At 36.6% G+C, this 25,178-nt stretch overlaps 1 protein-coding gene across 3 annotated transcripts in view; it reads left to right on the top strand.

The window, feature by feature from the left end:
• LOC126753393 (short neuropeptide F) overlaps positions 1–25,178 on the top strand; it is a 234,901-nt gene that overhangs the window by 193,569 nt on the left and 16,154 nt on the right. For all 3 annotated transcript variants that reach the window (XM_050464797.1, XM_050464796.1, XM_050464798.1), the window contains one exon: positions 2,930–2,959. The gene's annotated coding sequence lies outside the window, so the exon portion shown is untranslated. The remainder of the gene's footprint in view (positions 1–2,929; positions 2,960–25,178) is intronic.

Raw genomic sequence — 25,178 nt, 5'->3', positions numbered from 1 at the left:
AAATTTTTTGAATTCTGGAAACAAATGGAAGTCGCTGAGGGTCAAATACGGTGGATGCTCCAACAATTCGAACTTTAATTCATGGATTTTAGCCATTGTCAAAATGTTCTTGTGACACGATGCATTGTCCTGATGAAAAAGGATTTTTTCTTCTGCAAGCAGGGACTTTTTTCACGAATTTTTTTCTTCAACTGGTCCAAAAGGTTGCAATAATATTCAGAATTAATTGTTTTATCAGTTTGCAAGTAATCCACAAACTAAACTCTTCTCGCATCCGAAAAAACTGATGTCATAACCTTCTTGGTCGATTTCGGGCTACGAACTCGTTTCGAAGCCGAACAACTAGATTCGCACCACTCTTTAGCCTCTTGTTTTGATTCAGTATCATGGTGATAGACCCAAGTCTTATCCATAGTGATGAATCGACGCACAAAATCCACTTTATCCTTTTTAAAACGCTCCAAATGTTACTGAGAAAGTTGCATTCGAATGATTTTTTTGGTCAATTGTTAGCGAATGCGTCACCCATTGTGCACACAGCTTACTAAACCCGAAATTTCACTTAAAATATGGCTCACACTGCCTAATGAGATGTGTAGAGCCTCTACTAAATCTCTCTCAGTCAATCGACGATCTTCCAAAATCATAACCTGTATTTTGGCTATGATTTCTGAAGTTGATGCCCTTTTTGGACGTTCTTCCCGTGGATCGTCTTCAAGGCTTGTACGACCACGTTTAAATTCAGCAACCCATCTTTCTACTGTTTTAATTGTGGGTGAACAATCATTATACACTTTTAACATTCGAACGTGAATTTCTTTTGGTGCTACACCTGCCAAAAATAAGAATTTTATCACGGCACGATATTCAATTGTTTCCATTGTAAAAAAATACTGTGACACGGCGACACTAAATGGCTTGTAAACAAAGAATGAATTGACAGATTTAAATGAAACTTCACATACGTTCATATGAAGAGTGTACCAACAAAACAAAAAAAATTTGGACTAGTTGCAACGCTCTCTCTTATCTAACGATTGTAATATTAATATTAAATGCTTTTAAATAAAATAAGGTTAAGTTCGTTTGGGAGGCTAATAAACCACGCATAGACCAGTTTTGGTTCTTTGCGATACCAGATGAAGTATCGTCACCTGGGCCATGAGGAGTAGTCGACGTTTCGAATGCCAGAGCTTGATGTGTATTTTAATATTATAATTTATGTGATCTCACTAACGGCATCTCTTCCAGTAACTCGCATCGAGAGACCCTCAAACCTTTATATATTTTGCGATGTAGTTCCGTCACATAGGCCATAAGGAGTAGTCATCCTTTAGAATTCCAGCGCTTGTTGCAAATTTTAATAAACTATGTGGCCTCACTTACGACCTCTCTTCCAGTGTCTCACATCGTGAGACCTCAAACGCGTAATGCATTGCCTTGCCAATATACAGTTTCCTCCATGTGTCATACGCAAACTATAGCCTCACGCTACCACCAGACAACGGCCTGTAAGTATTTCAAGCATGTGCCTTCAGTCCCTTCTATCGAGCGCCAGTAGGAACTTCGTGTATTTCTGATCTGCCGCTTTACATGTGACTTTTGCTGTTTTGCACCCCAGTAAATAAATTCATCGCGCTTTAACCATCATTATCATGTTGCTGTTCAGATCATCCTATGAACAATACATGGATTTACCAATGTCTTTCACGTTTCCGGATGACAGCTTCCACTATCTCGTTATAGTTCTATATAAGGCTCTCCTGTGCACTTCCGCGGGTTTTGACACGCAATTTTTGGCGAAGAGTTATACAAAAGTCAACGAGCCTCTGAATGCTTTTCAATGGTATGTGCATTTTGCCTGTCCACCACACAAAAGCCACGCAGAGCAGAATCGATCTTATTATTGCTGCATATAACCAGTGCATACAAGCTTAAGTGAAGAAGAAAGCCCCAGGTTGGGCCGAGCATCTGCCTATATGTACATAGGGCATTATTGGCCTTTCTTATTACTTCTTCTTCAGCAGTTTGCTCTTCCAGACTACCCCAAGGCAATATGTGCGCTTCTTGAGCGACAGTTCTGTCCCATTTATTGAAGGGAGTCATCCTTTTCAAAGAAAAATCACTTAAATTCTCCGAAAATCAGCTTGCTCCGCATGTCCAATTCTGATCAATATGGTCATAAGTAATTATAAAATTATGTATATAGTAAAGTAATTAGTATTAAGGGGGTATTCTGGTCTAGAAATTAAAAAAAATCGAATTTTTTTTTTTTTTTCAAAGTTTAACTATTCAGGAATATGTGTACAAGAGGATTTTTCAAAATTCAAATTATTTTCGGAGATATAGGCATTTTTCTGACCCGGCATCCAAACTGGTTCGGCCAAACTAACTGACTTTTTCGGAACGATACCCACGATTTCTCAGGTTCTCCTTAACCGATTTACTCGGAAATTTTTATAGAGTCTTCTTTATAGGCTTGTCTATGGTTGGAACTAGCCCCATCCCCAAATTTTTATTTTTATTATTTTTAAAAAATTCGAAATAATCAGAAAAAGTGATCCAAAAAAACTTTTTTTTCAGCCAGTCGCCATTTTGTGAAAAAAATTTGTTTCCCACTTTTCCGTAGTTCCGGCCATTGCGACATTATTCTAGATTAATAATTTTTTTTTTTTTGGTTTCAGATAACTAGGAGGGTTGAAATCATGGGTATGGTCACTTGGAAATTTTTAGATACCCCCCACTTCGTCAGCTCGTAATTTTTGAAAATGTTTACTTTTTTTACTTTTACATTTTTTTCTGTACTCTTTTAAAATTAACAAATAACTAATAAAAAAATGGATAGTAAAAATATATTAACACTTTAAAAATTACGCCATTTCATTAATGTATTGTAATGTAATATTGATTCTGTTTGTTTTATTTACAGATTTGCTCATCTTTTGACGGACTTGTGTCGGTAAGTGTAAGATAACATATGTTTAGTAGTTTTTCCTTCGGAAACAAAATTTCTTCTGCTTGTTTTCATTAATTTCTACACAGTTCTATCCCCAAAGCTTATGAGAACTAATGATTTTAGGTGCTCTAAGAGAATATTTCATCACTACAAATCAAAAAATTACCATGAAGATCTCGTGAATTGGCGCACAATAACTTGTATGCGGAATTAGAATTTCAGAATTTCCTTCAAAACCATGTCATCATTTAGAAAAGGCCTGATAGTTGATAGACCCTTCCAATTTTCATGTGACAATTATTTATGTATACAGTATATATGTATGTATAACATATATAGTATATTTTCCCAAAATGCCTGGAGGTAACATAGGGTCTCTATATGAAAATTACAGAGCGACAAAGGACTAATTCATTTATATTTTCAAATATAATACTTTCCTCTGTAAGAAGAATACAAAATCATAAGTATATTAATATAGAGCTCATTATAAACCCCGTATAATCTATAGCTCAGACTCAGGTTTTCTAATAAATTGGATACGATTTTCTTTGTAGTTTTATAATTTTTCAAAAACAAATGAGATAAAAAATTTCAAAATTTCTGTTTCAAACTAAGTTTACTCTTGTTCTGAACATACAAAAATACTACCCGCCAAAATCGATTATGCGCTTCCACTGACTAACCATACAAAATGAGTAACCATTCATTCGTTCGGCCGCAAAAATGCCCAATAAGCGTAAACCGCGTCGTGCTCTGTTGTTTTTGTTTTTGCCATTTATTATCATCAACCGCGTATTGTTTGGCCATTTGATGACCTACGTAAACAGCAAAAATAAAGTTTAACAAAAACAAAACAAAGCACAAACATTAGATATCAATTTACAAAAGGATCACTCATACGCCATGGCAGACACAACAGACTGTTGCTTCGCCACGGCAACGCATAACGATAGCAGAGCATGATTTGCGAGGCTTTTGACTGCATGTGCGCCCATTGCGTCATTGGTCAATAGACAAACATACGCATGCAGGCAAATAAACGCACATATACATATACATATACAGTGATAGGCTTTTGATGTAACGGAAGCATATTTGAGCGACGTTTGTCAAGAATAAAAGTGATTTATCATCGGATTTTCGAACGCCTAAAATTCATTTTTCAATGAATGAATGATGACACTGCCGGTTTGTATTGTGCGCGCTAACCATGTTTGTTTTCGGCTTATAAGCATATATACATACGAATACATACAAATGTATGTAAAAAGCAAGCAGTAGCGCATATCTATAGCTGTATATGTATATGCTCCCATCTACATTTTAAAGCAGTGAAAGGGACCATTTCGAGCGTGACGTCATTTCATTATTGTTGCTTTTGCTATTCTTCAAATTGTATGTCAATCGAAATGTATCATTCATTTTTAAATTTTTTCAGAAACGCCCATTGCGTTTGACTAACAAAGTTGTCAATTTTCCAAAGCAAGGATATCATTGAGTTTTCGTGTATGGTATATCTATTGTATACGCCTACCAATGCCTTATTTTACAGTTATTTATAAAGTGTATATTAAAATGGTGCTGATTCCGTGAACATGCTTTGATTAATCGAAATAATGCCAATTGCCCTAAGTTATTTATTTTTTTACATATTCCCTAGCGAATTAAGAAGTTGCATGGTTTTCCTTGGGTAAAAAACAACCTTTGTTCAACAATTTTTTTCTCATATAAAAATGAAATATTTTATTAGAATTTACGTAGGTTGCTATATATAGTATATTTCTGGCCTAATAATGTGAATAGGCATGTGTATTTATCAACGAAAATGTTTTTTTTTTATTTTTTTTTTTTTTTTTTATTTTTTTTTTTTGTCGATTGCTGTTTTGTTTCGGGCTCATACGCATAGATCCATGATTCGTCACCTGTGACGATCTTATAAACGTTTTTTGAAGCACCGCGATTGTATTTTTCAGCATTTCTTTACACCAATCCACCAATCCACACGAGCCTTTTTTTGAGCGATTGTCAAATTGTGCGGGATCCAACGAGAACAAACCTTTTTTACGGCCAGGTGTTCATGCAATATCGAATGTATGCTGCTGGGAGAAATGCATAGGCATGCCTCTATCTGAAGGTATGTTACATGACGGTCTTGCATTATCAGTTCACGTACGGCATCGATGTTTTCTGGCACAACGGCTGTTTTTGGACGACCTTCACGGGAGTCTTTTAGCGAGCGTCGGCCACGATTGAATTCGTTGTACCAGTTTTTCACAGTGCTATAGGATGGTGCTTCATAGCCATACAAAGATTTTAGTTCATCGATGCACTCTTGTCGTGATAATCCACGTCGAAAGTTGTGAAAAATGATCGCACGAAATTGTTCACGAGTTAATTCCATTTTTTGGCCGAGATGAATTTTTTAATTCCCTGTAAATAAAACAATTCACGATTAAATGACAAAACGTTCTGAGTGATGTCATGCTAAAAAATGTCAAACTTTCCAATGGAAATGTCAGATTGCACCTGGCAACACTTAGTGTTGCCCTAGGCCAGAATATATATAGCAGCCCTCGTATTGTTACAAACATACACTATTATTAAAGAAATTCTGAAATTTTTGAATAAACTATTTTAAACTCGGCCATTACGACGCTATTTCCGGTGACACCTGGGAAAAAAGTTGCGCCCGCGTTTGCAGAATAACTCCTTACAGAATCATCCAAAGAGAAAAAAATACCTGTTTTAGTTAAAACCTTAACTAAGAACTTGGATGAAGGAGAAAAAACTGAAAATTGAAGTTTTAATCGAAGAAAAATCCTTCGTCCAAGTCTTTAAGTATTGTATTTCAAAGACCTGTGTAAAACTTCAAAAAGATGGATTGAGTAGTTTTCGAAAAATCTTGGCAACCGACTTTAAAAACACAATTTCGAGCAAAGCGCACAAGTTCTCAAGGCTGTATCTTCGAAACTATTATTCGTAAAAATTGTAAAGTAAAGTAAAGTAAATTGTTTGAAGGACTAAGAGGAATACAAATATACTCGTATGATTACACTGGGAGACACATAATTTGCGACATGAAAATTCTTAGATGTTTCTAATGCAGTTTGATATACCCTGAAGTCAAATCTGAGAACAGAATTTTTCTATCACCCACAGATATTCTGTAACCTTCAGCTTTAGATTTCACAATACTACTGTGATCAAATTGAAAGGTAAATAAATTTGAATTAATTTATACTTCACGTGTTTTTCGAATCGCTAAATTTTTTTTTGTAAGTTGGTAGTACTGTTAGTGACATCTATGCCAAATTTCACGTCAAAATATTCAGTAGTATTTGAGGTGTACGTCGTTTTGTGAGGCTCTAATAGTGAATGCTTTTTACTAACCTGATGTTCCTTCAGCTGACAATTACAAAGATCTTGTGACTGATCTACTTACTGCCTATAAAAAATGGGTTGCAACATTCTCCTTAAAATTCACTCTCTGGACTCCCATCTGGACTTTTCCCCGAAAATTTTGGGGCTGTAAGTGACGAACATGCGGAACGATTCCACCAAGATATTTCTGCTATGGAGAAGCGGTACCAAGGCAAGTGGAGTGCCAGTTTGCTTGCCGATTACTGCTGGACATTGTTAAAAAATAATTCTGATGTTATTAAATCTAAGCAGTTATAACAAAAGGTCAGTCTTATCTGGTGACATGATTTCTCATTTCCCTCTTGCTGATGGCAAATGCAGAAATAATAAATAAATATAACTAACAACAATAATCACCACTAAAAGTTATACTATAATCCTATTTCTACTACTAAGTTATAAAATGAGTTATTTGAGAGTTTCGGCTAACCGTTCTTTTCGGTTTCTCCAAGTTAGCGGCTTTTATGCAGACCGAGTCAGTTGCGATTCCTGTCCAGTTAATAATTAATTAAATCCGCCTCTCTTTCCATTTTAGTTAGTCTTATCAACCCTATCTGAAAGGCAATATGTAGTAATGTTCCGTGGGCCAGGGTGAAAATAAGGCGGGTGCCAATTTGATATTCTCGAGTTTTTTCTTGGATTTGGCTCAATGTGAATATTTGGTCAATGATGAAACCAGATCTAAAGTCGAACCGATAGGGTCCAATCAGTTTGTTGGCATGTCGTTGAAGTCTTCCACATTTTGGGCATGCTCTCATTTAACCGTATTTTTCAGATGAACTGTTACAATTGTTTTTAAGTCGCTGCAAAGCGATGGGAACTTCAACATGGCTGCATTGGTACATCAATACCATCCTCTATTCTGAACTCTCAGCTTACTTCTCCATAAGCGGCGTTTTCATCGTCCTCACCAGAAAGCAGATTAGAAAAGAGTTACTTCCATACTTTCAGAACGCCCTGTGCATCTATTGCAAGATTGCCAGGTTCGTCTCTATAGGTCCATGCTGAGGATAAAGCCCTGAGTCAGAAGCTTGAAAAATAAGATAAATATAGAACAATATAGGAAAGACAGTAGTCAAGCAACTTCTTTTCTCATGCGAAATAGATATTTTTGTTCATATCATCTTTGCTTTGAAAGAAGTCTGGATTAGAAGTCTGAACCAAAAGATGTTCTTCGTATATTGAGAAACAAACAAAAAAAGATGTACCAAATTGATTGAATTTTTTTATTATTTTCAAAGGTATAAACTTCTAAATCGAAATGCTTTCTTAATGGAAGAAGTCGAATGTACAGCATTCCATATAATACTTGAAGAAACTTTTCAACTCCGGTCCATTTGTCTTTCTTCCACGTATGTAAAAGGTATACATTATAAATACCTAATTCTACAATTGATTTACGATTACCACATTACCTGTCTTCAACATTTCCCAGAACAAATTAGCGAAAACTCAACGATTAATTCTGTATTCAGTTTTCGCTTTAGAAACTGACACAAATTTTCTAAACGTAGCTGGTGTTGCTTACAATTTCGAACGCATGAATTTTTAAAACCCTCCTACACTCTAAGTGCCATCCGGATATTCGTTTAAGGGGCGAAAATTACTTCCCCAAAATGCCAGCAATTTTTCACAGCGCTCGAAATTTTAAAGAAATGTTCCGCTATTACGCTTTCACCAGCTCTTAACTCACAAGCGCACACATACCCATGTGTATCATATGCTCACATGCACTCAGATCAGTGAAAGTGAAAGTTACTTGGCTCGAAGGCGTTTGCTCGTGGCTGTGCCCAACATACTCCTTTATGCTGCTCAGTGGCTTTGTACAAATGCATACATAGCTTTGTTGCCAGTAGTGCACGCTGTTGTTGTTGTTCTCCTCCTGCATATTTCAGCTGCATTCTCCAGCTATTATGGTTCACGCTTTTGCATTATTGACGATTTTCGAGGTGCATTAAATAGCTTTAAGTGGCGCCACAAAACTTTGGCGGGGAGTTACTTCAGGGAATTCCTTCGCATGTAATTTTCTTGTTAAACAGTTTTGGTGATAAATACTTGAATTTGAATGATAGGGAGCTTTGTGTTGAAATTTAAAGTATTAAAAATTATCATATTCATTCACAACTTTTTATTTTAATTCAAGTAAAATAGTTTTTTTAAGCGAGCAACAAAAGAACACATAAATCAGATGTGAAATCCCCAAAGCTACTATACAGTGATGTTCTGACGTTTCCTGTTCCTGCACGAATATTCTGCATTCTGCCGATTCTATTTAACTATGTTTCTGAATATGCGATCTTAAAGTATGACCTGTGATGAGCCCTACAAAGTTAATTAGTTCCCGTTTACTTGAAAGCACAAGCTTTTTGTTCTGTGCGTCAACGATACTATCCCAAAGTACTTTTGTCCATTGTTACTAGTTTTCCAAGACCGTTGAAGGAGTGGAATGGTCTGAGACGGCTTAAGGGAACTGCATTTCCAGCTCCCCCGAGTGGGCCAACTTGTCTGTTTTTTCAGTTGATTTGGTGTTCACTGAAAGAGTTTTCCACTGAAAGTCTACAAGTAATTAAGGTCTCCTTACACAATCTAACGCAGTGAGATTTCGTATAGATACAACGAATAGCCTTAATTGTCGCTTGGCTACTCACTAGAAGTTTAATGGACCGGATGGTTAGAACACACAAAAACCACTTAGCAGCTTCTGTTTTTCCAACCTTACCATCTGAAAGGCCAAATTGCAGTCATTTAGCTTGAAGCTATCTTTTATGTATGGATTGCTACAGAAAAAGCCTGCACTTGTTTCTTTTTCACACTTTGATTCAGCGATTGGTACTGCCGATCACTATCTTCTCTCATTTTCTCAATTTCATTGTCAATGTAGACCGAGTTTTGATTTTCATAGTGCCTGTAATTTCCTTAATATTACAGTTAAGTGGTACACATGTTGTGTCCGATAAAGCATGAGCTCTTTTTGGGATTTTTTTAAAGAAACACCTACATTAAATTTTGAGGGAAAACATTGAGGTGAGGGTAAAGAAAGCAGCGGTGGCCATCTTCTGCTGTCGAGGTGCTATTGAAAAAAGAAGGGGACTCTCGCCAAATTTGGTGCTTTGGCTATGCGAAACCAAAGTCCACCAAATAGCGTTTTATGGACTATTCGTCTGCAACCGCTTCCAAAGAGCGGCTCTCTTAGCATTGGCTACAGCCTGCAGGTGGATTACTGCAAAGGTCGCTCTTAAGCTTAGGAGAGCTAACTGAGCTCAGGCGAAGTGGACATGAGTTGAATCTCTGTTTTTCTCTTACATGAGCTTAGCAGGAGCTGGTCAGCATTTAGCTTCTGTGCGACTGTGATATCCTTCTGCTTTAGTCCAAAACACAGGAGATCCACCGAATTACTAGCACTCAGTTAGGTTCATCTTGTTGCAATCGTAGGCGTACATTAGGTGAGCTTAGAATTCTTGTCCGGCGCTAACTTTTGGGTCTTTTCAGTGGGATATCTAGGAATCACAATGAACTGACATTCTGAGATATCCAAATGTGATCTGTTTACTTAGGCTTTCGCCATTATAGCCGACCTTACAACAGTGCGGCAGTCGTTCTTCTTTTTCGCTGTTTGGCGCCAATTGGAGATTCCAAGTGTAACCAGGTCTTTCTCTACCCGGTCTTTCCAACGTAGTGGAGGTCTTTCTCTTCCTCTGCTTCTCCCGGCGGGTACTGCGTCCAATAATTTCAGAGCTGGGGTGCTTTCGTCTATTTGGACATCATGACCTAACTAGCGTAGCCGCTCTCTCTTAATTTTCTGAACTATATTAAGGTCATCGTATTCTCGCACAGCTTATAGTTCCCTCGACTGCGGTATTCTTCCGCGGAACCTTTCTCTTGAAAACTCGTAAGGCCGTACCATACAGCAGGACAGAGATGATGAGTGACTTGTAGAGTTTGGTCGAGAGAGGCCTTTACTTCTCAATTGCCTACTCAGTCCTAAGTAGCACCTATTCCCAAGAGTTATTCTGCTTTGGATTTCGAGGCAGACTTGTTGTTGGTATGAATGCTGTTTCCAAAATAGACGAAATTATTTATGACTTAAAAGTTATGACTGTCAACAGTGACGTGGGAGCCAAGTCGCGAGTGCGAAGACTGTTTTTTTTTGTGATGATGTGCGAAGATATTACAGAGTCTTACCCCCGTTCAGTTATGTGTTTTTACTTCAAAGACAAATTGATGAATCCAATTACTAATTTATGCAAAAAATCTCAATTATCTATTTTTATTTAGGCAATCCTATAGCAATTATAGTTATGACTCCATTAATATTGGTTGAGCTCGGTCATGGTCCTTTACTTTAAGAACGGGTATCAGGCTAATGTACTTAGAGATGAGACACCTGAGCTCTTCCAAGAAGTATAATTTCGAGTTAATACTTTCTCTTTCGTTATAAAATTGCTGAAATAAAAACATAGACATTATGTGATAGCTGAGTAGACATATAAGCCAGGCGCGAAATAAATTTGTAGCTATCCAAATCTCAGTAGATAATTTCATATGTACTGCGAGCGTCATATGGTTGATGTCCTATATTATTTTTTTGTTTATTGATTTGATTTGAAATATATACAAGGTCTGTTGCAAAAGAAACAGGACTGTTAAAAAAAAACAACAAAAAATTATTATTTTTCAAAAGTTATATTTTTTATTCAAAGTAGTTTCCTTGTGCTTCGATACAGCGTTTAGCCCGGTCAATTAGCATTTCAAATGAGTGTTTAAGGTCATTTTTCGGAATGCTCTTGAGAATATCGGTCGTCGCCTTTTGGATAGCTGAAATGTCCTGAAACCAGTGTCCTTTCATGGGTAAATGAAGTTTTCCAAATAGGTAAAAATCACAGGGTGCCAGATCAGGTGAGCAGGGTGAGTGATTAATGGTTAATATGGAGCTTTTTGTCAAAAAATCAGTGACAAGCGTCGACCGATGACACGGCGCATTATCGTGCAACAGGCGCCAGGACCCTGCCTCACGGTATTGTGGTCGAGCACGACGAATGCGTGACAAAAGACGCTTCATAACACCAAGGTAAAACACAGCATTAATCGTTTGGCCAGGTGGGACGAACTCTCGGTGTACAATACCCTCGGAATCGTAAAAACAAATCAGCATTGTCTTTATTTTTGACTTCTGAAGACGACCGACTTCTGATCGTCACAGAGGTCCTCACGACCTTCTTGGAATCGCTTAAACCACTCATGTACATTACTATGGGATAGGCACTGATCATCATAAACTTTTTCATCATTTGAAATGTTTCAGTAAACGTTTTCCCAAGTTTAAAACAAAATTTAATATTTGCTCTTTGCATTTTACGACCGATGACCAAAAGCTGCTGTCACTTTTTGATGGATAACATCGATTGTAGTTATCTAATTGTTTTAAAATTTTTACGAAATGTCAACAAGAGATCAAACTTTTTATTTCATATACCCACGAATAGGTGGCGCCAGCAGAAACAGTTATATTTAAAAAGTACTGTTCTTTTGCGACAGACCTTGTACACCAAAAGGTAACACAACACCACTGCCAGTTCACAAATGTCCACTAACGGTATTTGCCGCATAAAAACATTATCAAATTTGACTGTGAAAATATGCAATGCATAAACCACTTAATATTTTAACAACTCCAATAACATTATCAAATTTCGCTTGTCTGCCACATATCATCAAAATATTTACTATATATGTATATACACAAAATGTAGAAAATATTTAATCAACAAGTTTTTAGAATGTCAAAAATATTTTTTTACTACAAAAATTTTTGTTTGGTGAAACACATAGACTGGATCCATACAATTTATTACAGTTAGCCAGCACAAGCGGAACTACATGCACATCAATAAACAGATGTACATATATACCCATACATATTGTTATAGTGAAACACACACACACACATATAGAAATTTCATCAATTTAGTTAACAAGCCATAGGCGGTGCAACAAAATTTGTCAGTTCGTAGGCATTTCATCGCTTATTGTTCCACCCAGCTCATCGGAAGAGGAGCAAAAAATTTTAAGCACAAAAAAATTGACAGAAAATTTGCGGAAATTTTGCTGAGCCAGAAAGTGGAACGAATGGCATTTTGATCGAGTTGCGTTGGGGCAAAGTAAAAATAGCAAACGTCAATTTACATAGCAAATTGAGCTGAACAGCTAACACAGACGTTACACATGCTTGCATAAGCAAATACGCACATCCGGGGAGTAGTTGCCGGCCTGTAAGGAAATGTAATAGTTTGCTTAAATATCGTAAATAATTTGTTAGATATGTATGTATGGAAGCATAAAGATACCAACATATAACAGATATTATAGATACTCACTGCTTGTGTGAGTAAGCTTTAGAGAGAATATCAATACTCAATTTTACCTTATAGACAGTACGTGTACCGTGTTCTCTAAAAGTTCAAATTGAGCATAATTTCATACCTAGCACAACCCTTCCGGAAAAAAAGATGTGCTATAAGTCTCAAATGAAATTCTTTGAGAAAAATTTGGAGATTAATTAATAACTAAAAATAATAATTTTAAAATATTTGTTTTTTATTCAATAGAGATTGAAGCGTCACTAATTTTGGCATAATAAACATTATCTCTAAGCATTAATCTCTTTTTCATGCATTAAAGTATTAATAACTAAAAATAATAATTTTAAAATATTTGTTTTTTATTCAATAGAGATTGAAGCGTCACTAATTTTGGCATAATAAACATTATCTCTAAGCATTAATCTCTTTTTCATGCATTAAAACTATTAAATTGTACATATAAAAGTTAGCTTAGGTTACACTGGTTGTCCCGTTATACGTAGGCCTACTGGTCGTTTGTAATGTCAGATGTAGGTATATAAATACAAGGTCTGTCGCAAAAGAAACAGAACTTTTTAAATATAACTGTTTCTGGTGGCGCCACCTATTCGTGGGTATATGAAATAAAAAGTTTAATCTCTTGTTGACATTTCGTACAAATTTTAAGACAATTGGATAACTACAATCGATGTTATCGATCAAAAAGTGACAGCAGCTTTTGGTCATCGGTCGTAAAATTCAAAGAGCAAATATTAAATTTTGGTTTTAAACTTGGGAAAATGTTTACTGAAACATTTCAAATAATGAAAAAGTTTATGGTGATCAGTGCCTATCCCATAGTAATGTGCATGAGTGGTTTAAGCGATTCCAAGAAGGTCGTGAGGACCTCTGTGACGATCAGAAGTCGGTCGTCTTTAGAAGTCAAAAATAAAGACAATGCTGATTGGTTTTTACGATTCCGAGAGTATTGTACACCGAGAGTTCGTCCCACCTGGCCAAACGATTAATGCTGGGTTCTACCTTGGTGTTATGAAGCGTCTTTTGTCACGCATTCGTCGTGCTCGACCACAATACCGTGAGGCATGGTCCTGGCGCCTGTTGCACGATAATGCGTCGTGTCATCGGTCGACGCTTGTCACTGATTTTTTGACAAAAAATTCCATATTAACCATTAATCACTCACCCTACTCACCTGATCTGGCACCCTGTGATTTTTACAATGAAAGCACACTGGTTTCAGGACATTCCATTCCGAAAAATGACCTTAACAACTCATTTGAAATGCTAATTGACGCTGTATCGAAGCACAAGGAAACTACTTTGAATAAAAAAATATAACTTTTGAAAAATATTAATTTTCTGTTGTTTTTTTAACAGTCCTGTTTTTTTTCGACAGACCTTGTACGCTTTATGTGAAGTTTAATATAGACATGCCATTTAATTCTGATACTTCATCGAGTCCCTTGAACTGCGAAGCTCCTAGATATCTTAACCTAGTTCTAGATAAGGTCGGACATAAACAAAGAAGGTGTTACAGCGTCTCTATCATAACTACTTCACTGCGGTTTTTACATGTGTCATCGTTAGTGGTGCCCTTACGGTAATAGATATAGTGGCTGTGCTGCCAGTATGTTGTGAACTGTGACTACCGTCTTTAGCTAGCTTGTACATGATTTTGGCGATTCTGCCTGCCGCTAAGGCATTTCATCTCACTTTGATCCGTCTGTGAGCATTTTGGGAATTTTCAATGTGCATGGTTTTTCACGATTTGCGTATTTTCTGAACTGGTTCGGTATTCAAGCTTTTGACAATCTCATCAGCTATAGCGTTTCCCGGAACGCCCTTATAGACTGGAACCCAGTATATATGCAGCCGCTTTCCAACACTCACCACATCTACTGTCTCCCTCCTTCCAAAGGCATTCTCTAACGCAATACGATGTGAGATTATTGCTTTAATTGCCGATTAGCTATCGACGTATTTGTTGATATTCTTTAAGTCATTTCTTGCATTGTTAGCTAACTCAGCTGCTTTCCTGACCGCAAAGATTTCTGAAAGATAATGCAGTACTCCGTCGACTTAGCGAAAAAGATCCCGGTGCCCACTCCATCAGTCATTTTTGATCCGTCCGTGTAAATGGTGGGAGTTTCGCTGGTGGTTCGCATGCCCATTCGCCAGCTCTTCTCCCTCTTTTAGCGCGACTTGAAACTTTCTCTGCCAGATATACCGTGAGGCTATGTGATCTATTTTATCTACATACGTATATCAACCCCTGCCCATCGAACTATGTCCAAAGGTTCGCGTGGAACTATATCAAAAAATAAATTCAAGATATTAAAGAATTGTATTTCGCCAAGAAATTTGTATTGTAAATATGGTAGTTAGTACAGTTGTTCCCTTCTCATTTTTCTGGTATCCGGCAAATAGAAGGAGTTTTAAACAGACTCCGAAGAAATTAAACTATATATTTACAACAAGCTATGTTAAATCTAGCTACTGGATAGCATGTGCCTCGCACCAAGACGATTACGTATTGACCGATTTAATTAAATTTCAGATTACGACGAGATTTTCAAAAATAATGTGTATGGACTGCTCAGAAACAATGAAATTTTCCTAGCTAATCATAAAGTACCAAATTACGAAGAAACTCTGACAAACTTTAAGATTCTAAAATAAAATATCGGTATCAAATTAGACTATATTCGCAATCATTTGGATACGTTTTCGGATAATTTTGATAACTATGGTGAGAAACAGAGAGAACTGTTCCACTAGGATCTAAAAATGATGGAAGAAAGTTACCAGGGTTGATTGGATTGTTTGAATATGTCGGATGCTGATCCGTAAAAAGTTGTTATTAACTAGAAAATTATAAAGGTAGAACTCATAAAAGACTTTTAATAGAGTTATAATATATGTCCTATTCACTTCGAAGCATTCTAATTCAATTTCAATTTCAAATCTAAAGTATTATTATATACATACATGGGGGTGGTCAAAAAAGCTTTTGTTTTTTTTTCGATTGGTACTCTTAATAATTGGTTGGTAGCTTTTTTCTCTTTGTCAGACAAAAAAATTCATTACTCGCTTCCAACTACTTGAAAAAAATGTTTGTTCAAAGGGTTTTATGGGAAATTTAATGCTCTACAAACAAAAGCCCAATATAATTTTTACGCCAAACTAATCGTTTGACAGATATTAACGGTTGAAATTTTACTATTTTAAGACAAGTTTGTTTTTTCTCTTTTGAGTTTTAGAACTCAAAGGCAAAAAAAAAACATTTTAAATTGTAAAGCTCATGAGTTAGAGGCAATTTTCTACAATAGCATCTGTTATAAATCCGACTGAGCAAATCGCATTGTGCACCTCAATATAATTTGTAATAGTTAAACTTGACATAGGGGTAAATGCGGCCGGCGGCTTTCACTTTAGAAGCTGTTTACAAAGTGGGATTTCTCCGAAAAATGCGGCTTAGAGAATCACATGCCAATTTAAAAGTTCGATTTACTACTGTGAAATAAAATCACTTTTTAATTATTATTACTGGCGATGAGTCTTAGATCTATGCTTACGACCGGGAAACAGATGATTAGTCGGCCGAATATGGTGGCAAAGGTGGGCCGAAGCCGAAACTCACGTCAAAGCATGTCAAAAATCAAGGCTATGTTGTCAGTTTTCTTCGATAATCGAGGTGTGTTGTATTCCGAATTCCTTCCGACCATACGAACTGTCAACAAGGAGTACTATTTGAGCGTTATGCGTCATTTACATGAAGGTATTCGCAAAGAGAGGCCGGAATTATGGGCCGACAGAGCTTGGTTTTTGCAACACTATTATGCACCGTCGCTCCGTATGACTTTTTCAGCAAACTCAAAGGACCCTTACGGGGAATCCGTTTTGATTGAAAACATTAAACTTGTGTCGCGACGCGCATTGAAGGCTATTCCGGAAATTGACGTTAACAACTGTTTCGAGGATTGGAAAAAACATTGGAACAAGTGTTTGGGGCTAATGGGAATTACTTTAAGAGGGCGACATAGATTTTGATAAATAAATTAAAAGTTTTTAAATTATGAACAAAGTCTTACAATTTTTTGCCAACAGTATGGCAAGAAATTTGTATGAAATTTTACTTCCATTGCCAATTCAAAAGTTCGAGTTAAGGTGCTTCGAGTTACGGAGGGAAAGTTTTGAAATTTTACTTCTAAACGCAATTTCCAATTCAAGCGTTCGAGTTATGAAGAGCTTTGAGTAATAAAAGTTCGAGTTGTTGTATATGTTATTTTGTTTCACGTTTTCTAAATTTCACATTGTAAAATGAAAATGATTTAAAAATAAACGAAAGCTTACAAAATCATTGATAGTGCCATGAACTGTGAGCACAAATGTAAGCAAAACCTATTTTATATCTAGTACAATAAAAGAAGTGTAGACCAGTGTAATAATTGTATATCATAACGATTTTTCCTACAGGGCATGTACTGACGAATATTTAACTAGAAAACTGGCATAAAGCTTGGTTGTTTAACAAATATAATATAAATTTTTTAGTTCTCTGACATGAGAAAGATATTTGTGTATATAGCATATAGAATAACAATAGTTTCATGCTGCTTTTTGTTGGATATGGAGTCACGTACATTAACTTTTCAACAGTTTTACGCAGATTTAAAGGTGCACATGCATGTATGTTCTCATATGGAATACACGAATAATTATGTTATAATATATGTTAAAGCTGTATGACATATATCCTAGGCACGCACCAACTCTTTTGTATACGTATTTGAAACCAACTTCACTCAAATAGGCAACCCAACAATTTCTGTTAGAAAATTTCAACATTGAATATCTTAGATTTTTCCGAAAATATTGAAATAATAGCAACTGGTTCAACATTTTCTTAACATGCGGTGCAAAGGTGGTCAAATGTCACGTATGTGTGCTGAAACCAAAAACCTTGCACTCACCCACTAATCCGGCAAATTGTAGAACTAGACAATAAAATAAACAAAGCGTGAATGTGTACAAGCAGACAAGCCTCAAAACGAAGTTGAGTGGAGTGGAGGAAGGTAGCACAAACATTTGAAGGAAAAACTGTAGAGGACTGAGAATCCATAGGCTTACCGCAATAAAAGCGCACAAGCAGCAAACACACATACATAGAAGCGTGCAAAAAGTTTAAGCGTGTGTGGACATCTGTGTTCTTTGTTGGCTTTTTTCCTAACTTTGCCGCAAACTATTTTGTTTCTGGTTTTTGCACACCAACATCTGGTTTATAGCACTAAACTGACCATTTTTGCCATTTACACGATTTACTTGTAAATACATATATATATATATACATAGTATACATATATACGTGGCCGCGTGTGTTTCCTCTAGACCGTGCTAACAGGCGCTAAATGTTTGGGTTAGCCTTAAATGGTCATAAAATTTGCCGTAAGCGTAAATATATTTGAGGTTAAATTCGAAAGGTGTTAGAAAAGCACAAAAAAGGTATTTAAAGGGATTTTTGCGATTGAGATGAGTACAGCAAAGATCATTATCATAGGTTAAAGTTAGGAAAAATTAATTGAAAATTAAATTTGATATTTAGCTATAGCCTTTTATACGAGGGCTGCTACATATATTCTGGCCTAGGGCATCACCATAGTGTTGCCAGGTGCAATCTGACATTTCCATTGGAAACTTTGACATATTTTAGCATAACATCACTCAGAACGTTTTGTCATTTAATCGTGAATTGTTTTATTTACAGGGAATTAAAAAATTCATCTCGGTCAAAAAATGGAATTAACTCGTGAACATTTTCGTGCGATCATTTTTCACAACTTTCGACGTGGATTATCACGACAAGAGTGCATCGATGAACTAAAATCTTTGTATGGCTATGAAGCACCATCCTATAGCAATGTGAAAAACTGGTACAACGAATTCAATCGTGGCCAACGCTCGCTCAAAGACGAATTCCGTGAAGGTCGTCCAAAAACAGCCGTTGTGCCAGAAAACATCGATGCAGTACGTGAACTGATAATGCAAGACCGTCATGTAACATACCTTCAGATAGAGGCATGCCTATGCATTTCTCCCACCAGCATACATTCGATATTGAATGAACACCTGGCCGTAAAAAAGGTTTGTTCTCGTTGGATCGATTGGATCGCACAATTTGAGAATCGCTCAAACAAAATACGATCGCGGTGCTTCAAAAGACGTTTATAAGATCGTCACAGGTAACGAATCATGGATCTATGCGTATGAGCCCGAAACAAAACAGCAAACGACAAAAAAAAATAAAAAAAAACATTTTCGTTGATAAATATGCCTATTTACATTATTAGGCCAGAAATATATATAGCAACCTACGTATATTTATACATTTTAGGGATTTAGGGATTACATCTACTCTCTAGAGTTTAGAAGACCAATAATAATTTTGTTATGAAAAACTCCTCCCAAGCGAAGTAAGATACCTTAAAAAAATATCCTTGCACTTGTAGTTATCAGAAGTTTGTACCTTTAGTTTTATCATAGGCTTCCTACGGAATTAATTAGCCACCAGAACGCCAACAAAAATAGTTGCACCAAAGTTTATAGGTAACAAACATTAAATAACTATTTGATTTCCCCTGTAATTGTTTCATTTCCTTAATTTTGCACCGTAGAACCTTTTACATGCCACCATTACACACCAATTCGGTAGGTGTAAACAATATGCATACGGATACATAGCCTACCCGACACGATTACATTTTTTTTCGCTTCCACTTCACGCAAAAGTAATTTTTCACACCGGAAATTAACAACAGCTGCTGCCGATTAACCGAAAAATATTTTCCCCTTAAATCAGGCATTTTAATGTGTTTTTGATAGCGAAATACTGGAAACGTGACAAAAAGCTAAAAGGTCATCAAAGGGGGGAAAGTTAGTGGGTATAATACTCATGAATGAATGGATCTCATTCAACACATATAAATATACATATATACATACACAAAAAGAAATAATTATTCCAGTAGCTGATTCTACTTTTAGTTTATCTTCAGCTTCTTTTTCGCTCACTCAACTTTTCATTGTGTGCAAAAAGTTTCCATTTGGCGTGTAATTAAAATATGCTGAGCTATTGCGGCGGCTTCAGTGTCAGGCGCACACTTTTGAGGCCTATAAACATATGTACTCGTACTTGTGGGTGTGAGATTACAAGCATACTTTTACAAATATATATATACATACTATTACGCACATAATATGTACATATGTAGTGTGCAATTAACATAAATAAAATCTAATGACTTGCACAAAAAGTTTCAAATGCGCAAATGAGCTGGCAACTTATTTTATTTGTCTGGGCTTTTATATGCCCATTAAGGTTTTTTGGTAAAAATATTGAAAGTTGACAACTTTTATTAGGTCAAATGAATCTATCTATGCATGCGAAAAAGAGGGTTAATTTATACCCAATAAAAATTATCCAATTATGTTAAAGAAAGTTTCAACATAATGTATAAATCAAAGTTAAAGTTCAGAGCTTCAGTCATACCTTATATTGGAAAAAATCAAGACTTATGGAAAATCTTTGTTTTATAAATACTTTTGTGGCATAAAAAGCTTTGCGTTGAAGAAGAAAACTTAAAACTTGTAGGACTGAAAGGTTCAGTACGGACGATCAAATAACAGGCAAAAATTATTGGACGGACTAAGTCATGCATCTACAAAAATTTTGAAGTTAATAATATATAAGTAGGCAAGCGCTAAGTTCGAGGCAACCGAACATTTTATACTCTTGCAACTTGCAAGAAAGCCAAGGAAATACCTTAAGAAACAAACCGTTAACAATAGGATAGAAATTATATGTATGTATATACCGTTGAACCTCCCTATCTCGAATCACTATCCGCAAACAAACATCGAGTTATGAAAGGAAATTTGTACTCTTCAAATTCTTATACAAAAATAGAGAAACAAAAAACACTATACAAATGTAGTATATAGAAGTTGTTGCCCTGATTTTATCTATTTTTGTCAATACTACGTACTATTAATATGCCGCATACTAACAAATTGTCCCCTGAGATACAACGTCCGGTGTGTTTAACGTGGGTACCTGCTGACAACAGCCTCACTCCACGGCCCTCAAAAGCACAGCGGATCAAATTAATGCATTAATCAGCGCCCTGAGATTGCTAAGCATTTTAAGTAGCAATTGGCAGTATGGAATGGACACACTAACCACCTTGGTCGAGTTCAAGGCCCATCTAAAACCTCTGCCGTGCTTTGGTTCCGGCACCCGGTTGCAATGCAACTCCAGATTCAACTGACAAGGTCAGTTCTTCCCGCATTTGGGTTTTAACCACAACCACCACGATACTCCCCGAGAGACCAGTCCGCATGAGCAGGTTGAAGTTACCTCCAAGAGCTCCTGCTCCCCGTGGTACCAGAATTAGGTCTCCGGTCAGACCTCGTAGCCGAAGCTACTACCGGTTGAGCTTCCATACGGCTCTGGACTGGTGGCCAGGATTTTAGTCGCCTCTTACGACAGACATGATTACAGCCGAGATAACAACAGCGCGCCAGTCGTTTCTTCTTTTCGCTACGTGGCGCCAATTGGATATTCCAAGCGTAGCCAAGTCTTTCTCCACCTGGTCCTTCCAACGGAGTGGAGGTCTTCATCTTCCTCTGCTTCCCCCGGCGGGTACTGCGTCGAATACTTTCAGCGCTGGAGTGTTTTCGTCCATTCGAACAACATGACCTAGCCAGCGTAGCCGCTGTCTTTTAATTCGCTGAACTATGTCAATGTCGCCGTATATCTCGTACAGCTCATCGTTCTATCGAATGCGATAATCGCCTTGGCCAACGCGCAAAGGACCATAAATCCTTCGCAGAACTTTTCTCTCGAAAACTCGCAATGTCGACTCATCGGTTGTTGTCACCGTCCAGGCCTCTGCACCATATAGCAGGACGGGAATTATGAGTGACTTATAGAGTTTGGTTTTTGATCGTCGAGAGAGGACTTTGCTTCTCAATTGCCTACTCAGTCCGAAGTAGCACCTGTTGGCAAGAGTTATCATGCGTTGGATTTCGAGGCTGACATTGTTGGTGGTGTTTACACTGGTTCCCAAGTATACGAAACTATCTACAACTTCAAAGTTATGACTGTCAACAGTGACGTGGGAGCCAAGTCGCAAGTGTGACGACTGTTTGTTTGATGACAGGAGATATTTCATCTTGCCCTCGTTCACTGCCAGACCCATTTGCTTTGCTTCCTTGTCCAGTCTGGGGAAAGCATCACCATCACCAATTATATGGAGTAAATTCACCCGGATGATACATGTTTGTTATATGGGGGTTAGGTCAAGTTTTCGCCCAGTTTTATCCATTTTACGCACAAAGTTACATTGTTATCAGTAAACCAAACTCTATTATTTTCACATAGATACGAGTATTTTCCACATCATTAATCAACCTTCAATAAAATTGTTCTGTTCGAAATTTTGATTTTGGTTCTAGTTAGTACTCAAAAGCATGTATATGTTCTCAGTTAATCTCTCTATGAGGATATACATATATATAAGTATATTCAAAATGGAAAGCATATTCCGCGTTGTGGACTGCAGTTGGGAACTTTGTATTAAAGGTTTACATGGGTTTATGGAATTATTAAATTCTAAAACACTTCTAGAATATTACCTTTAATTTGATCCGAGTAATAGTTTCAGAGATACAGCCTTGAGAACTTGTGCGAGGCTAGCGTAGTGCGTCGTCTAAAATGTTTTCTTAAGCGTTTTTCTCGAAACTTTGATTTTGAAGTCGGTTGGCAAGATTTCTCGAGAAATACTCAACCGATCTTCATGAAATTTTTCAAAAATCTTTGCTATAGAATTCTTAAAGACTTGGGGGAAGGATTTTTTTCGTTTACAACTATTTGAAAATAAGTTTTCGCGAAGTTTTCACTCAAATTTTCATTATTTTGTAGAAATGTCTGCTAAAAATCCAATTTTCAGTTTTTTTTCCTTCGTCCAAGTTCTAAGTTAAAGTTTTAACTAAAACATGTAATTTTTTACTTTAGATGATTATGTAAGCAGTTATCCTGCCAACGCGGGCGCATCTACTTTCCGAGGAGTCACCGGAAATGGCGTCCCAATGGCCGAATTTAAAATATTTTTTTTTCAAAAATTTCAGAATTTCTTAGTTAATAGTGTATGTTTGTAACAATAGATAACAATTTTAATATATTATTTCGAGGAAACCCACGTAACCCCTTAAAGAATGTTGAAAAAGTATTCAACATTTATTATTTGACGAAATCGCGAGTGAACTACAATATAATTTGGTATGTTATTAAATAATATTATAGACTATAGACTCAATTTTATTTATCCCTATAGGAGATATATGTGATATAAACTCAACAGAGGGAAAAACGACAATCAAAGAATCGGAATTCGTCATATTAGGTATCTGAAATTTGGACCAAAGCCTATTTACAGAAAAAAGGGAGAGCTAGGAGAGATTTTAATCCGATTTTAGGCACAGAGATACACTGCTATATGAAAGTGATTATCTGGAAATAGCATTAAGATAATTTAAGTAGGCTTAAGACAGTATTTATTCAATTTTATCCATTTTGGACACAATAGTATATTGTTATGAGAAAATCTCATAGATTGACCTGCCATATTCACTGAGAGCCACATAATGTATGTATAGGGGCTTGAAAAGTTATAGTCAAATTTTTGACGAATAATGAAATGCCTTATAGGCACTACTTGTGCAAAGTGATATTTCGATAACATCATTAACTTTCGATTTATATGCTTTCAAATTAAAGAAACAGGTGGAATATAGAATATCTTTATATTGGAAGTTTGCGTGGTTGAATACCTATTTACACATCTTCACATTAGAATATAAAAATAAGATTATTTTGTGCAAAATAGTCGATTCGTGACAAACTTTATATGCCCTGTTCAGGGTACAATTAGTAAAAGCCATTTTGGTGGATTAAAAATGCAAATATTTGATTTTGGTTTCCTACAGCACCCGTGGTAAGGAAGATATTTTCACGTGCATACATAAGCACATAAGGAAGTAGGTAACTGCTGCATGAACAAGAGTCGTTTACGGCGAATAAAAAACGAAACAATTCGAAGGCGGAAAAGCGGAACAATGGAAATATCCTCGTATGTGCTTTATCTACGAACTTATGCATACTTATCGCTACAATGCATTCAATGGAATGTGAGTAGTATGTGCTTACCTACTTAAGATGCCTTAAATGCCGCATTCACTTACACACACACACACGCACTCATACATGCAAATAGATATGCTCACATATTCTGAATATAATTTAACTACAATTCCTGACTAACTTCATTTCACTTCATTTATGCCGCCAACAGCCAAGCATCATGAATACAACCAAGTTGCTGCTGCTGTCGCTTCTTCATACAGCTCTTGGTCATGCTTGTGGCGTTGCAACTTTTATAAGTTGTGTCTTTGGCTGCAGCACAGTGCATATTCAAGTAGCATTTCAGTATTCTCATGAGTAGCTGGAGTGCTAGAGTTGTAGCCGCTGGTAAAACACGTCGCAACTGTTGGCTTTACATGACAAGGTTCGCTTGCAGGAAATTTTCTGTGCGCTTTGTGTTATTTCGAGTGCATAAGCGTTTGTGAGGAAGTGAAAAAATTAAGAAGTTTTAAGGCAACATATAACAGCCAAACAGAAAAAAGTCAAGGAAGCAAGGATGCACGTAACTTGATTGAGGAGACGTGTTTGCCGTTTACTCGTATTGTAAGCACACGCTCGTGTCGCATTGAGTTGAGCGGGATGGTTAGATGGAGTTGTAGGGTGTTTGCTGAATTAAGAGAATGCAGTATTTACATTGTGAGAAAAGACAATACGGGAGCAGACTGGTATAAGGTCTAGTACCATCAGATATCTTTTTTGTTGAAATACCGGCAAAGACTTAGTCTAAAGTTTAATGAAACGATTTGGAAACATTGACTAATCTATAATTTTTACAAGTATACTCTAGCAACATGTTGCTAAAGAGATATTCTGGATCCCCCACTGAGTTACATACATACATATAAATGATCAGGATGACAAGACGAGCTGAATTCCGAGTGATTGTCTATGCGTACGTCCGTTTGTCCATCTGCCCTTGCAAGCTTTAACTTACATAAAAAATAAGAAAGTAGCCCTTCCCTTATAACCAAACATTTCATACTCTTGCAACTTGCAAGGATTAAAGCTGGTGTAATACTTTCAGGTGCATAAAGATTGTTAGTTATATGGGGTATAAGTCGAATTTTCACCAGATTTTATTCATTCTAAGTACAAAAATGCACCGCTACTAGAAAAATACGCAGATAAATCACATATTTGCGGTATATTGTCTCCCAGAAGTTCGAAAATCTTTATAGTAGGT

This window comes from Bactrocera neohumeralis, chromosome 3 (assembly GCF_024586455.1).
Source record: "Bactrocera neohumeralis isolate Rockhampton chromosome 3, APGP_CSIRO_Bneo_wtdbg2-racon-allhic-juicebox.fasta_v2, whole genome shotgun sequence".
NCBI classification, from domain to species: Eukaryota; Metazoa; Arthropoda; class Insecta; order Diptera; family Tephritidae; genus Bactrocera; species Bactrocera neohumeralis.
The sequence above is the reverse complement of the archived record's forward strand: the minus strand, read 5'-3'. Positions and strand labels throughout refer to the sequence as shown.